The sequence below is a fragment of the Nerophis lumbriciformis genome, linkage group LG05, assembly GCF_033978685.3.
Source record: "Nerophis lumbriciformis linkage group LG05, RoL_Nlum_v2.1, whole genome shotgun sequence".
Lineage (NCBI taxonomy): Eukaryota > Metazoa > Chordata > Actinopteri > Syngnathiformes > Syngnathidae > Nerophis > Nerophis lumbriciformis.
Genome location: NC_084552.2, coordinates 13,488,632 through 13,502,315, shown reverse-complemented (window position 1 = coordinate 13,502,315; position 13,684 = coordinate 13,488,632). Strand labels below are relative to the sequence as shown.

General features: G+C 41.9%; 1 protein-coding gene across 6 annotated transcripts in view; it reads right to left on the bottom strand.

Moving 5' to 3' along the window:
* osbpl8 (oxysterol binding protein-like 8) overlaps nt 1–13,684 on the bottom strand; it is a 1,018,260-nt gene that overhangs the window by 167,367 nt on the left and 837,209 nt on the right. For 4 of the 6 annotated variants that reach the window (XM_061961262.2, XM_061961256.2, XM_061961258.2 and 1 more), the window contains exon 2: nt 2,551–2,600. The exons of the other annotated variants lie outside the window; for them this stretch is intronic. The gene's annotated coding sequence lies outside the window, so the exon portion shown is untranslated. The remainder of the gene's footprint in view (nt 1–2,550; nt 2,601–13,684) is intronic. 6 annotated transcript variants of the gene reach the window in all.

The window sequence follows — 13,684 nt, the reverse complement described above, 5'->3', positions numbered from 1 at the left end:
TAATGTACCATGTTTTTTACAATGTATACTGTAAATGTAAATGGGGAAACAATACTACTGTTTTATTGTAAAAATCCATATAATACGGTAACTGAAAAAACAATATTATATATATATATATATTTTTTTTTTTACCGAAAAATCCTTTTTACATTGTACAATTTGATAGATAAGTTGCTTCAAAATCATGAGCCAAGCAGATATTTAAGTACTTGTTTTGATGTTTGGAATGTGCGATGATAAAATACAAACCCCGTTTCCATATGAGTTGGGAAATTGTGTTAGATGTAAATATAAACGGAATACAATGATTTGCAAATCATTTTCAACCCATATTCAGTTGAATATGCTACAAAAAGACAACATATTTGATGTTCAAACTGATAAAAAAAAAAAAAAATTGCAAATAATCATTAACTTTAGAATTTGATGCCAGCAACACGTGACAAAGAAGTTGGGAAAGGTGGCAATAAATACTGATAAAGTTGAGGAATGCTCATCAAACACTTATTTGGAACATCCCACAGGTGAACAGGCAAATTGGGAACAGGTGGGTGCCATGATTGGGTATAAAAGTACATTCCATGAAATGCTCAGTCATTCACAAACAAGGATGGGGCGAGGGTCACCACTTTGTCAACAAATGCGTGAGCAAATTGTTGAACAGTTTAAGAAAAACCTTTCTCAACCAGCTATTGCAAGGAATTTAGGGATTACACCATCTACGGTCCGTAATATCATCACAGGGTTCAGAGAATCTGAAGAAATCACTGCACGTAAGCAGCTAAGCCCGTGACCTTCGATCCCTCAGGCTGTACTGCATCAACAAGCGACATCAGTGTGTAAAGGATATCACCACATGGGCTCAGGAACACTTCAGAAACCCAATGTCAGTAACTACAGTTGGTCGCTACATCTGTAAGTGCAAGCTAAAACTCTCCTATGCAAGGCGAAAACCGTTTATCAACAACACCCAGAAACGCCGTCAGCTTTGCTGGGTCTGAGCTCATCTAAGATGGACTGATACAAAGTGGAAAAGTGTTCTGTGGTCTGACGAGTCCATATTTCAAATTGTTTTTGGAAACTGTGGACGTCGTGTCCTCCGGACCAAAGAGGAAAAGAACCATCCGGATTGTTATAGGCGCAAAGTTGAAGAGCCAGCATCTGTGATGGTATGGGGGTGCATTACTGCCCAAGACATGGGTAACTTACACATCTGTGAAGGCGCCATTAATGCTGAAAGGTACATACAGGTTTTGGAGCAACATATGTTGCCACCCAAGCAACGTTACCATGGACGCCCCTGCTTATTTCAGCAAGACAATGCCAAGCCACGTGTTACATCAACGTGGCTTCATAGTAAAAGAGTGCGGGTACTAGACTGGCCTGCCTGTAGTCCAGACCTGTCTCCCATTGAAAATGTGTGGCGCATTATGAAGCCTAAAATAGCACAACGGAGACCCCCGGACTGTTGAACAACTTAAGCTGTACAGTTGGTTATTTATGCGTCATATAACGTACACTTATTCAGCCTGTTCACTATTCTTTATTTATTTTGAATTGCATTTCAAATGTCTATTCTTGGTGTTGGCTTTTATGAAATACATTTCCCCAAAAAATGCGACTTATACTCCAGTGGGACTTATATATGTTTTTTTCCTTCTTTATTATGCATTTTCAGCCGGTGCGACTTATACTCCGAAAAATACAGTTCATGAAATTGCACACAGCACATGTACTTTTTTTCTGTCAAAATAGAAAGTGGACTACATTTAGAAACAAATAATTCCAGGCCTTTTTGTGGGCCACATAAAAGGAGGTGGCGGGCCAGATATGGCCCCCCGGGCCTTGAGTTTGACACCTGTGCTCTAACCACTAGGCCACTGTCATTACTGCCACAAGTGGCGGAAAAGTGCATTACAACTGAATATTGAGAAACACAACGGCCCAACAATGGTGAAGAAACACTGACCTCCAGGCAGTCCGGCCGAGTCCACTTGGTAATTAAATGCTTGTTTCCTGGCCAAGCGCTTAAGCCGGTGCGAGTCTGCACTCGAACATGATGTCACATATAACGAAGGGTGTAAAAATACGGCGCCCTTTGATTTTACGGTACCCGGGAGTGCCGATAAAAGTTCCCAATCGGTACTCTTTCTACCCTGCACGTTCATGTCCACCCTGACGCGTGGAAAACCGTGCCACGCTCATGACAGGAACATCATCCATCTGCGGGGATGCTGACGAGACTGAACTCGGCGAGGTGTCAAGGAGACTGTGGCGACCCTCAAACGCGTCCAATCCTCTTACAGCGGCGGAACACAATCGGGCGTTTTTTTTATTTCTAACACGCGGCGGCTCGAGCTGCGCGGCGGCGCTCCGTCCCGCTTACGTAAGGCTCAACAGGAAGACAAACACAGGTGCCCCCGGACAGATGTGGGCATGGGAATTGTGCGTGCAAAGTTAAAGGTCATCCCTGCCGGGCCGATACGAGCGGGATGGGCGGCCGGACGGATGGTATCACACGCGCAGGGAAAGGAAGACAGGACGTACCTCATGTAGCCGGGGCAGAAGGAAGCACCATGATATTCTCCACACAGATCCTGCATGGAGGACGAGAGAGAGAGAGAGAGAGAGGGAGAGAGAGAGAGAGGGAGGTTTAAAATGACATCATCAATATTTGTCTCCCGCCTCCTATAAAATGTGGGCTGCTGCAGACAGTCGGTATCAGCGGAGGACACGCCTCCTCCACTTTGTCTTCTGTGACATTCTTCTTTTATTTACATTAGAGATCCACCAACATGGTTTTTTTCCAAGCTCGATGCCGATTATTAGTAGTCAAGGGGGCTGATAACAGCAGTTCCACTGTTAGACAAGGCACCGGAGCCAAGCGTGCAGTTTTTTAACCAGGTTTTAATGTACATAGATTTTATCAACGTTTTCTCCAGCAGGACGTGACAGTCCCCTCCGTATCCTCTCTCTCCTCCTGTTCCCGGCCGCTTACGGTTCAGCTGTGTCTCGCCATCAGCACTGCCACGCTGATGGTGCTCTGTCCTCAGCACCATGGACAGAGGCGGTGACCTCCGCTCCTGCAGGCAGCGCTGGCCACACCTCCCTCCACACCAATATGTATTTGCAGTAAAAGTTATTTAAAGATGAATATTATATGTCTCGTTCTTGTTGGCTATTTTATCTAGCAAACACTAAAAAAAGATTTGAAAATCAATATTTGAAAGGGAATTAAACCCACCTGCTTTAAAAGCAATATGAATACAGAAGTGTAGATAAAAAGACAACATCTAGACCAGGGATGTCAAACTGGTTTTCATTGAGGGCCACATGGCAGTTATGGCTGCCATCAGAGGGCCGCTTGTAACATTGAATAATGTATGAATTTGCCTCTGGATTTTATTTTAATTATATAAATTGTTTGCAGTAGACTGTCCATTTTACAGTAAAAACTTTATATTTACAAAATTGTATGGTAAAATAGTGTTTTTTTGTTTGTTTTTTTTACAAAATTTTACAATAAATGGAAAAACAGTACCACTGTTTTGTTTTTTTGGGGGGGGTTTACGGAAAAAGCTGGCAGCTTAGTTGCCAGAATTTTTTAGTTAAATTGACATTGGTTTTTACAACATTATATTGTTAATAGAAAAACTGTACAAGTTCTTTTTTTTTTTTATTCTGGCAACTTAGCTGCCAGTTTTTCAATCGTAAAAAACAAATGTAGATTCAGTGCAGATTCCAACCATTGAAATACTTTGTATTGGGGTGTCCGATAATGGCTTTTTGCCGATATCCGATATTGTCCAACTCTTAATTACCGATACCGATATCAACCGATACCGATATATACAGTCGTGGAATTAACACATTATGCCTAATTTGGACAACCAGGTATGGTGAAGATAAGGTCCTTTTTTAAAAAATTAATCAAATAAAATAAGATAAATAAATTTAAAACATTTTCTTGAATAAAAAAAACAAAAAACAATATGAAAACAGTTACATAGAAACTAGTAATTAATAAAAATCAGTAAAATTGACTGTTAAAGGTTAGTACTATTAGTGGACCAGCAGCATGCACAATCATGTGTGCTTACGGACTGTATCCCTTGCAGACTGTATTGATATATATTGATATATAATGTAGGAACCACAATATTAATAACAGAAAGAAACAACCCTTTTGTGTGAATGAGTGTGAATGAGTGTAAATGGGGGAGGGTTTTTTTTTGGCTTGGTGTAGTAACTGTAAGTGTATCTTGTGTTTTTTAATGTTGATTTAATAAAAAAATAAAAATAAAATAAAATTAAAAACGATACCGATAATAAAAAAAACGATACCAATATTATATTACATTTTAAAGCATTTATCGGCCGATAATATCGGACATCTCTACTTTGTATAGTTCAAGACTTACAGTCATTAGAAAACATCACTGCACATCATAATGGCAGCTACACTTTCCATCTTAAAGATCTAAATGAATTATATGGGGCCGCATGTGGCCTCTGGGCCTTAATTTGCCCAGGTCTGGACTAGCTCATAGAGGAGCTCACTCATATTAGCATGGACAGTTGCAGGGCACAAACACTTTATGTAAACAATCCTTCACACTAACATTCATATCTATGGACAATTTACAGTCTCCAACAAAACCTTACAGACATATTTTTGGAATGTGGGAGGAAAATGGAGTGCCACACATGCGTGGCTTGGCATTGTCTTGCTGAAATAAGCAGGGGCGTCCGTGATAACATTGTTGGATGGCAATATGTTGCTCCAAAACCTGTATGTACCTTTCAGCATTAATGGCGCCTTCACAGATGTGTAAGTTACCCATGCCTTGGGCACTAATACACCCCCATACCATCACAGATGCTGGCTTTTTAACTTTGCGCCTAGAACAATCCAGATGGTTCTTTTCCTCTTTGGTCCTGAGAACACGACGTCCACAGTTTCCAAAAACAATTTGAAATGTGGTCTCGTCAGACTACAGAACACTTTTCCACTTTGCATCAGTCCATCTTAGACGAGCTCGGGCCCAGCGAAGCCGGCGGCGTTTCTGGGTGTTGTTGATAAATAGCTTTCGCTTTGCATAGTGGAATTTTAACATGCACTTACAGCTGTAGCGACAAACTGTAGTTACTGGTATTTGCTTGGCACAATATAATGCATTACACGTAGTGATTTTCTACTTTGTGTATTGACGTGGTAGTAGACTATATGATTTATGCGTAACGTGGGTTGGCTCATAGAATTGCACTGAAAGATGGTGATGTGCGTACATGGAAGAGAATGCAGTGTGTCGGGTTGGATGCAACCTGGGGTAATGCTGAACAAAATGCCATCAAAGTAGGCCTATGCCATATATTGTCATGGCGTGGTTTTCGCTTACTGCGGGGTCGTTCTCCCAGGAAGGCAAACGGACGACTCCGGACAGGACTTGCAGGTAGGAACATGATTTAATTTTAAGAAACAATCAACGGGATATAAAACAGAAAACAACCCAAAGGCAAGCATGCCTATCGCACACGGAAGTTAAGGCAAAAACTTAGGACATGAACCTCACGAAACTGTGGCATGAAACAAACACGGAACTGTGGCATGAAACAACTAGCATTAACTATGGCATAGAACAAACACGAAACTGTGGCATGAAACAAACACGGAACTGTGGCATGAAACAACTAGCATTAACTATGGCATAGAACAAACACGAAACTGTGGCATGAAACAAACACGGAACTGTGGCATGAAACAACTAGCATTAACTATGGCATAGAACAAACACGAAACTGTGGCATGAAACAAACAGAGAACTGTGGCATGAAACAACTAGCATTAACTATGGCATAGAACAAACACGAAACTGTGGCATGAAACAAACAGGGAACTGTGGCATGAAACAACTAGCATTAACTATGGCATAGAACAAACACAAAACTGTGGCATGAAACAAACAGGGAACTGTGGCATGAAACAACTAGCATTAACTATGGCATAGAACAAACACGAAACTGTGGCATGAAACAAACAGGGAACTGTGGCATGAAACAACTAGCATTAACTATGGCATAGAACGAACACGAAACTGTGGCATGAAACCAATAATGACGCCAGCCCGACTGACTGGCAAAGGCAGGCTTAAATAGTTCTTTGATTAGAAGCAGGTGCGCATCCCGAACACCAGAGGCGGGTGAAAATCATAAGTAGCCATGGTAACTAAAACAAACTCAGGTGTCAAACAGGAACTAAAAGAGTCCAAAACTAACAGAACGTAACAAAAACATGATCCGGACCACATATATAATATATTGTATATTATTATATATCATTATTTTAATGGTGGTCCGTGCGGTCAAACTAGACATTTTAGCAGGGTAATGCCAACAATCTGTCCCGACTACCGACAAAAATATGGCTGGGTAACTTTACAAATACATTCGGCTAATGGACATCATTAAAATGTGGCATAATTACTTAGTAAACCATCTAGCAAGAAGCATAAAGAAGAGAAACCTATGGTGTAGAACTCGTCCATTGCCATTTGAAGTTCCTTGGAGTAGGATTTGGACTCGGCTGTGTATCTGGCAACCTCAGTCATGGAGACTGGGAGGATTGGGGACCGTGATTGCAGTACCATTTTTGGCCACATTGCTACATATGGCTCCTTTAACTGTGAAACCTATTTTTCTGTTTCTCCATTTAACGAGCTTTCAAACAATATCAACCTTTTTTAAAATGGGGTCAATTCTAAGAAAGTTATGGCACTTTTAACAAAAAGCTCACACCTAAAATTGTCATGTCTGTGTAATCACGTTTTGTTTTAGTCATGTTTTGTTTAGTGATTGGACTCTTTAGTTTCTGGCTTTTCACTCCCTTGTCTTGTTTCCATGATTACCCATTAGTTTCACCTGTTCCACGTTTGGACTCATTGTGCACTCTCGTTTGTCACCCATTAGTTTTCACCTGTCACGTCACGCACCTGTTTCACGTTTTGAGTCACGCACCTGTTTTCGTTAATCATGTCTGTAGTATTTAAGTTCATTGTTTTCAGTTTGTCTTTCTGGTGACATCCCACAATTATGCTCTGCACATTTCTGACACTTGATTTCATGTCCATCGTTCATGCTGCTCCTTTTAGTCCATGCCAAGTAAGTTTTGTTTATTAATGCTATAGTCTTTTGGTTTCATAGTTTGTTCTCCGCCACTGTGCGCGCTTTTCGTTTGTTCTTTTTTTTAATATATTAAATAAATCATGTATTTACATTCCCGTCTCGCCCGAGCCAACTTTCCGTTGCATTCTGGAAAAGCAAACACCCAGGACCAAGTCATGACAAAAATCTAAAACCATTGACTTGGTGTTGAAGAGGTTGACCATAAATCTGTGTCTTTTTTTCACCAGGTTGAAACAATAATGACTTATCACAGGAAAATGATACTTGTGTCATTGAGCTCGTCCTAACAAGACCTGTCTGATCACACTGGATTCATTTCAAGGAATAAATTTTTTAAATATGACACACATTTCCTACTAAACTTTAGCCAAATTAGCCATGAACACATTGAATCAGGTCAAACTTGTTTTAATTTAAGGCTCATAGGCCTCGGCCGACGACACATTTTGTTATAGATTATATATAGATTATTGTCAATAAACGATACAAGTTTTACAAGTTTAGATTCGGCGATGACGTTTCTTAATGGAGAAACACGTTAATGTTTTTTGTAGGGTTGTCCTGATACCAATATTTTTGTACCAGTACCAAAATGTTTTTCGATACTTTTCGATACTTTTCTAAATAAAGGCCACCATAAAAAATTGCATTATTGGTAGAGATTAGGGATGTCCCAATCCAGGTTTTTGCACTTCCGATCCGATACCGCTATTGTTTTTGCATTTCCGATCCGATACCGATACTGACCGATACTGGCCTATCCGAGCATGTGTTAAAGTTTAAAGTTATTTAGCCTACTTAGTTGTCAGAATCATGTTGAAAAGGGTTTTAGTACTCTTGATAACAACTAGCCAGCTGAATTAGGGGAGTTTGAATAATACACAATGGTTGGTAACAAGAAACTGACCTGTTTATTCAAGGATAAACACAAAATAGACAAAATTATACATGACAAACAGAAATGGCATCATTGAACTAGGGCTGGGTGATATGGCCTTTTTTTAATATTGCGATATTTTAAGGCCATATTGCGATACACAATATATATCTCGATATTTTGCCTTAGCCTTGAATGAACACTTGATGCATATAATCACAGCAGTATGATGATTCTATGTGTTTTGATTGATTGATTGAGACTTTTATTAGTAGGTTGCACAGTGAAGTACATATTCCGTACAATTGACCACTAAATGGTAACACCCCAATAAGTTTTTCAACTTGTTTAAGTCGGGGTCCACTTAAATTGATTCATGATACAGATATATACTATCAGATATATACTATCATCATAATACAGTCATCACACAAGATAATCACATTGAATTATTTACATTATTTATAATCCAGGGTGTGGAGGGGGGCGCCGGATGTAAGTGTCAAAAAGACAGCCAAAAGAGTTTGATATGAGAATAAATCTAAAGTTAAAATATAGGGTAGAAATGCACCCATTTGCAGGAAATGTAGTCTTGATTTTCAAAATGTTCTTTCAAGGCTTGCATGTCTACATTAAAACATTCTTCTTCATACTGCATTAATATATGCTACTTTTAAACTTTCATGCAGAGAAGGAAATCACAACTAAAAAAAATCACAAATTTTTTCATACGGTGTTGATGTGGAAATTGTTGCCTCGGCATTTTGATGGTGTGGACGTGTGGCATCGAACGGAGATAAGCGTCTCGACAGACGTCACAATATTTGAACAATGATGACAAAAACTGTTTTCTCTGTCGTGTCCGTGTGTCGAAAATTGTTATGCGCTTATTTTTTTATTTGATTTTGTGCGTGGCATAGATTTGCTATGCGCAGAGGACGCTTAAACAGTGCGCAATTGCACAGGCGAGCACCTTAGAGGGAGCGTTGCTCGCACGGCTGCACTAGCATCACAGCTAACATTAGCCATGCTGCTACCTCTCTGCTCGGGGAGGACGTATACGTATGTGACGTATGACGTGACAGTATGTGACGTATGACGTGACAGTATGTGACGTGTGTCGTGACAGTATGTGACGTGTGTAAGAAGGTGCGCTTGCTGTCTGTGAGAGGGAGACACAGGAAAGAGTGAGAAGAGCCTGTCGTGTAATGCCAGCAGCTAAAAGCAACTGCGTGAGAATCCACAGACATGTGGATGTGTTGAAGGTGTGCTGGAAAATGCGGAACGGAACTTACGGAGTAGCAGAAAAGTGGAATGTATTATTTTAATCGGTGCGTTGGAATACACGGACCGGAGTTTTTTTTAAAACTGGATCTGGATCGGCATTTTCCCATGCCTTGCATGATACGCAATTTTTGGCAAATATCGGCAGCCAATCCGATCCAAATATCGGATCGGGACATCCCTAGTAGAGATGTCCGATAATATCGGCCTGTCGATATTATCAGCCGATAAATGCTTTAAAATGTAATATCGGAAATTATCGGTATCGTTGTTTTTATTATCAATATCTGGGTTTTTATTTTTTTATTTTTTATTAAATCAACATAAAAAACACAAGATACACTTACAATTAGTGCACCAACCCAAAAAACCTCCCTCCCCCATTTACACTCATTCACACAAAAGGGTTGTTTCTTTCTGTTATTAATATTCTGGTTCCTACATTATATATCAATATATATCAATACAGTCTGCAAGGGATACAGTCCGTAAGCACACATGATTGTACGTGCTGCTGGTCTACTAATAGTACTAACCTTTAACAGTTAATTTTACTCATTTTCATTAATTACTAGTTTTATGTAACTGTTTTTATATTGCTTTACTTTCTTTTTATTCAAGAAAATGTTTTTAATTTATCTTATTTTATTTTATTTTATTTTTTAAAAAGGACCTTATCTTCACCATACCTGGTTGTCCAAATTAGGCATAATAATGTGTTAATTGCACGACTGTATATATCAGTATCGGTTGATATCGGTATCAATAATTAAAGAGTTGGACAATATTGGAATATCGGATATCAGCAAAAAGCCATTATCGGACATCCCTAATTATTGGCTTTATTTTAACAAAGGGTACATTAAACATATGTTTATTATTGCAATTTAGTCCTTCAATAAAATAGTGAACATACTAGACAACTTGTCTTTTAGTAGTAAGTAAACAAACAGAGGCTCCTAATTAGTCTGCTGACGTATGCAGTAACATATCGTGTCATTTATACACCTATTATTTTGTCTACATTATAAAGGACAAACTGTAAAAATGTATTATTAATCTACTTGTTCATTTACTGTTAATATCTGCTTATTTTCTGTTTTAACATGTTTTATCTACACTTCTGTTCAAATGTAATAATCACTTATTCTTCTGTTTGGATGCTTCACATTAGTTTTGGATGGTACCACAAATTTGGGTATCGATCTGATACCAAGTAGTTACAGGATCATACATTGGTCATATTCAAAGTCCTCATGTGTCCAGGGATGTATTTCCTGAGTTTATAAACATAATGTGAACGACGATAAAAAATATTGATGTAATCATATTAGTATCGACTAGATACGCTCCTTTACTTGGTATCATCACGGTGGGTGTCAGGTGTAGCTCCACCCATGGCGTTTGTTTACATTGTGACGCCGGTGAGCTATTGTATCCGCCTACGGCAGGGGTCATACTTGCCGACCCTCCCGATTTTCCCGGGAGATTTCCGGATTTCGGTGCCTCTCGCAGAAAACTCCCGGGATTAATATTCTCCGATTTTCACCCTAACAATAATAATAACTGCGTGCCATGATGGTGCAGCATTTTGCACCCTCTACAATCTGTACAAACAGCGTGCCAGCCCAGCCTTTTGTTGTATGCATCTTCTACTTGCACACGCAAGTGACAGCAATGCATACTTGGTCAACAGCCACACAGGTTACACTGACGGTGGCCATATAAAACAACTTTAAGACTCTTACTAATAATGCACCACACTTTGAACCAAAACCAAACAAGAAGGACAAACACATTTCAGGAGAACATCTGCACCTTAACACAACATAAACACAACAGAACAAATACCCAGAATCCCATGCAGCCCTGACTCTTCCGGGCTACATTATACAGCCCTGCTACCACCAACCCCCCACCTCCCCTCCGTGCGGTTGAGGTGGGCGGGGTTTGGTAGCGGGGGTGTATAATGTAGCCCGGAAGAGATAGGGCTGCATGGGATTCTGGGTATTTGTTCTGTTGTGTTTATGTTGTGTTACGGTGCAGATGTTCTCCCGAAATGTGTTTGTCATCCTTGTTTGGTGTGGGTTCACGGTGTGGCGCATTATTAGTAAGAGTGTTAAAGTTTTTTATACCGCCACCGTCAGTGTAACCTGTGTGGTTGTTGACCAAGTATGCCTTGCTGTCACTTACGAGAGCAAGCAGAAGCCCCACACAATGTGTGGCTGGGCCGGCATGTTGGTTGTAGTGGGCGCTAAATGCTGTACCTTCACGGCACGTTCGAGAGAATAATTGCCCTGAAATTCGTAGTCTGCCGGAAAAATCGGGAAGGTTGACAAGTATGACGCTGTCAAGCGCCATTCATATAAAACTCGCGGGCTACACTAACATTCAATTTTCATATTAAGGTGTGGGCCGCGTGTCTGAGCCCCTTGGTTTATATATAGCACTGTCATGTCTGTGTAATCATGTTTTTGTTTTAAGTCATGTTTTTGTTTAGTTTCTGTCTTTTCACTCCCTTGTCTGGTCACCATAGCAACCATTAGTTTTCACCTGTCACGTCACGCACCTGTTTCACGTTTTGAGTCACGCACCTGCTTTCACTAATCATGTCCATAGTATTTAAGTTCAGTGTTTTTCAGTTTGTCTTTCTGACGACCTCACACCACATTTATGCTCTGTCCATTGTTTCATGTCCATGTTCACGCTGCTCCTTTTTTGTCCAAGCCAAGTAAGTTTTTGTTCCATGTTTATAATCTTTTTGTTTTTCATAGTTTATTCTCCGCCACTGTGCGTGCTTTTCATTTGTACTTTTTGCTATAGTCTTTTGGTTTCATAGTTTATTATCCGCCACTGTGCGCGCTTTCATTTATCCCTTTTTTTTTTATATATTAAATTGATATATTAAAACCCGCCATGTACCTTAATTCCCGTCTCGCCCGTGCCAACTTTCCGTTGCATCCTGGAAAAGCACACACCTCGGACCAAGTCTTGACAGTAGGTCGTCAGCTGACCCGCTTTTCCGCAAGTAAGTTGGCCGAGTTGGACAATGCGGATGAAGCTTCTTGGGAGGTGCTGCGCGCCATGGAGGCAGAGACGCTGCGCTTTTCCCCCAGGGAGCGCAGGGGGATGATGTGGGGGAATGAAGGCAAGCTGGTGCCGATCGGCGCGTCGCTCCCGTCCCGGAAACGTCGCCAAGGACGGGGAAAAACTTCCTGGAGCCAGCAGGACACGCCGCTCCCACAAGCCCCGCCCCCTCCGGGCGGAAGCAAGCAGCAGTCTGCCCGGCTTCCCCATGATGACATCACAGACCAGGATTTTTGTTTCAATACTTTTTCTTTAAATCACCCGCCTCCAGCTAAAACTCTAATGCCATGTCTTTGATAAAACATTATCAAAACATGTTTTTAGAAATCAGATCTAGTCAGTCACAGCCATCCCAATTTCATGCCCCGCCCCCCAAGACTCATGCCCCGCCCCCCAAGACTCAAGTCCCGCCCCCGTCACAATTTTTTTCTTTTTTCCACCCACACAACCCCAGGTGGGGGATAAAGAAAAATATTGTGGCCAAAATAAAGGGGAAATTTCTGCCCTCCCCCGCCCACCCCTACAGAGAGTTCCAGACCGCAGGGAGCGCGTCTGGTATCCGCCCCTTGAGGGGGGGGCTGGGGTCGGGAGCTGTGTTGGTGGGGTGGCTCGGCATCACCATGCCAAGCCACAGCCTCCAGCACGGCCGCCACCACCAGTCTTCCGACCCGTCAAGCCACAGCCTCCAGCACGACCGCCCTCACCAGTCTTCCACCATGCCAAGCCGCAACCCCCAGCTAGGCCACCTCCACCTGCACCAAGGCTAGCACCAGTAGCAGCACCACGGCTAGAACCACGGCTAGCTGCTCCAAGGCTAGCTCCACGGCTAGCACCTGTCGCTGCTCCAAGGCTAGCACCTGTCGCTGCTCCAAGGCTAGCACCTGTAGCTGTTCCAAGGCTAGCTCCACGGCTAGCACCTGTCGCAGCTCCACGGCTAGCTGCTCCAAGGCTAGCTCCACGGCTAGCACCTGTCGCCGCACCAAGGCTAGCACCTGTCGCCGCACCAAGGCTAGCACCAGCTCCACTACGCCAAGACCCACCACGCCAAGCTCCGGTACCAGCTCCACGACGCCAAGTGCCGCCAGTCGCAGCTCGACACCAAGACCCGCCATGCCAAGACCAAGACCCGCCATGCCAAGACCAAGACCTGCCATGCCAAGACCAAGACACGCCATGCCAAGACCAAGACCAAGACCAAGACCCGCCATGCCAAGACCAAGACCAAGACCAAGACCCGCCATGCCAAGACCA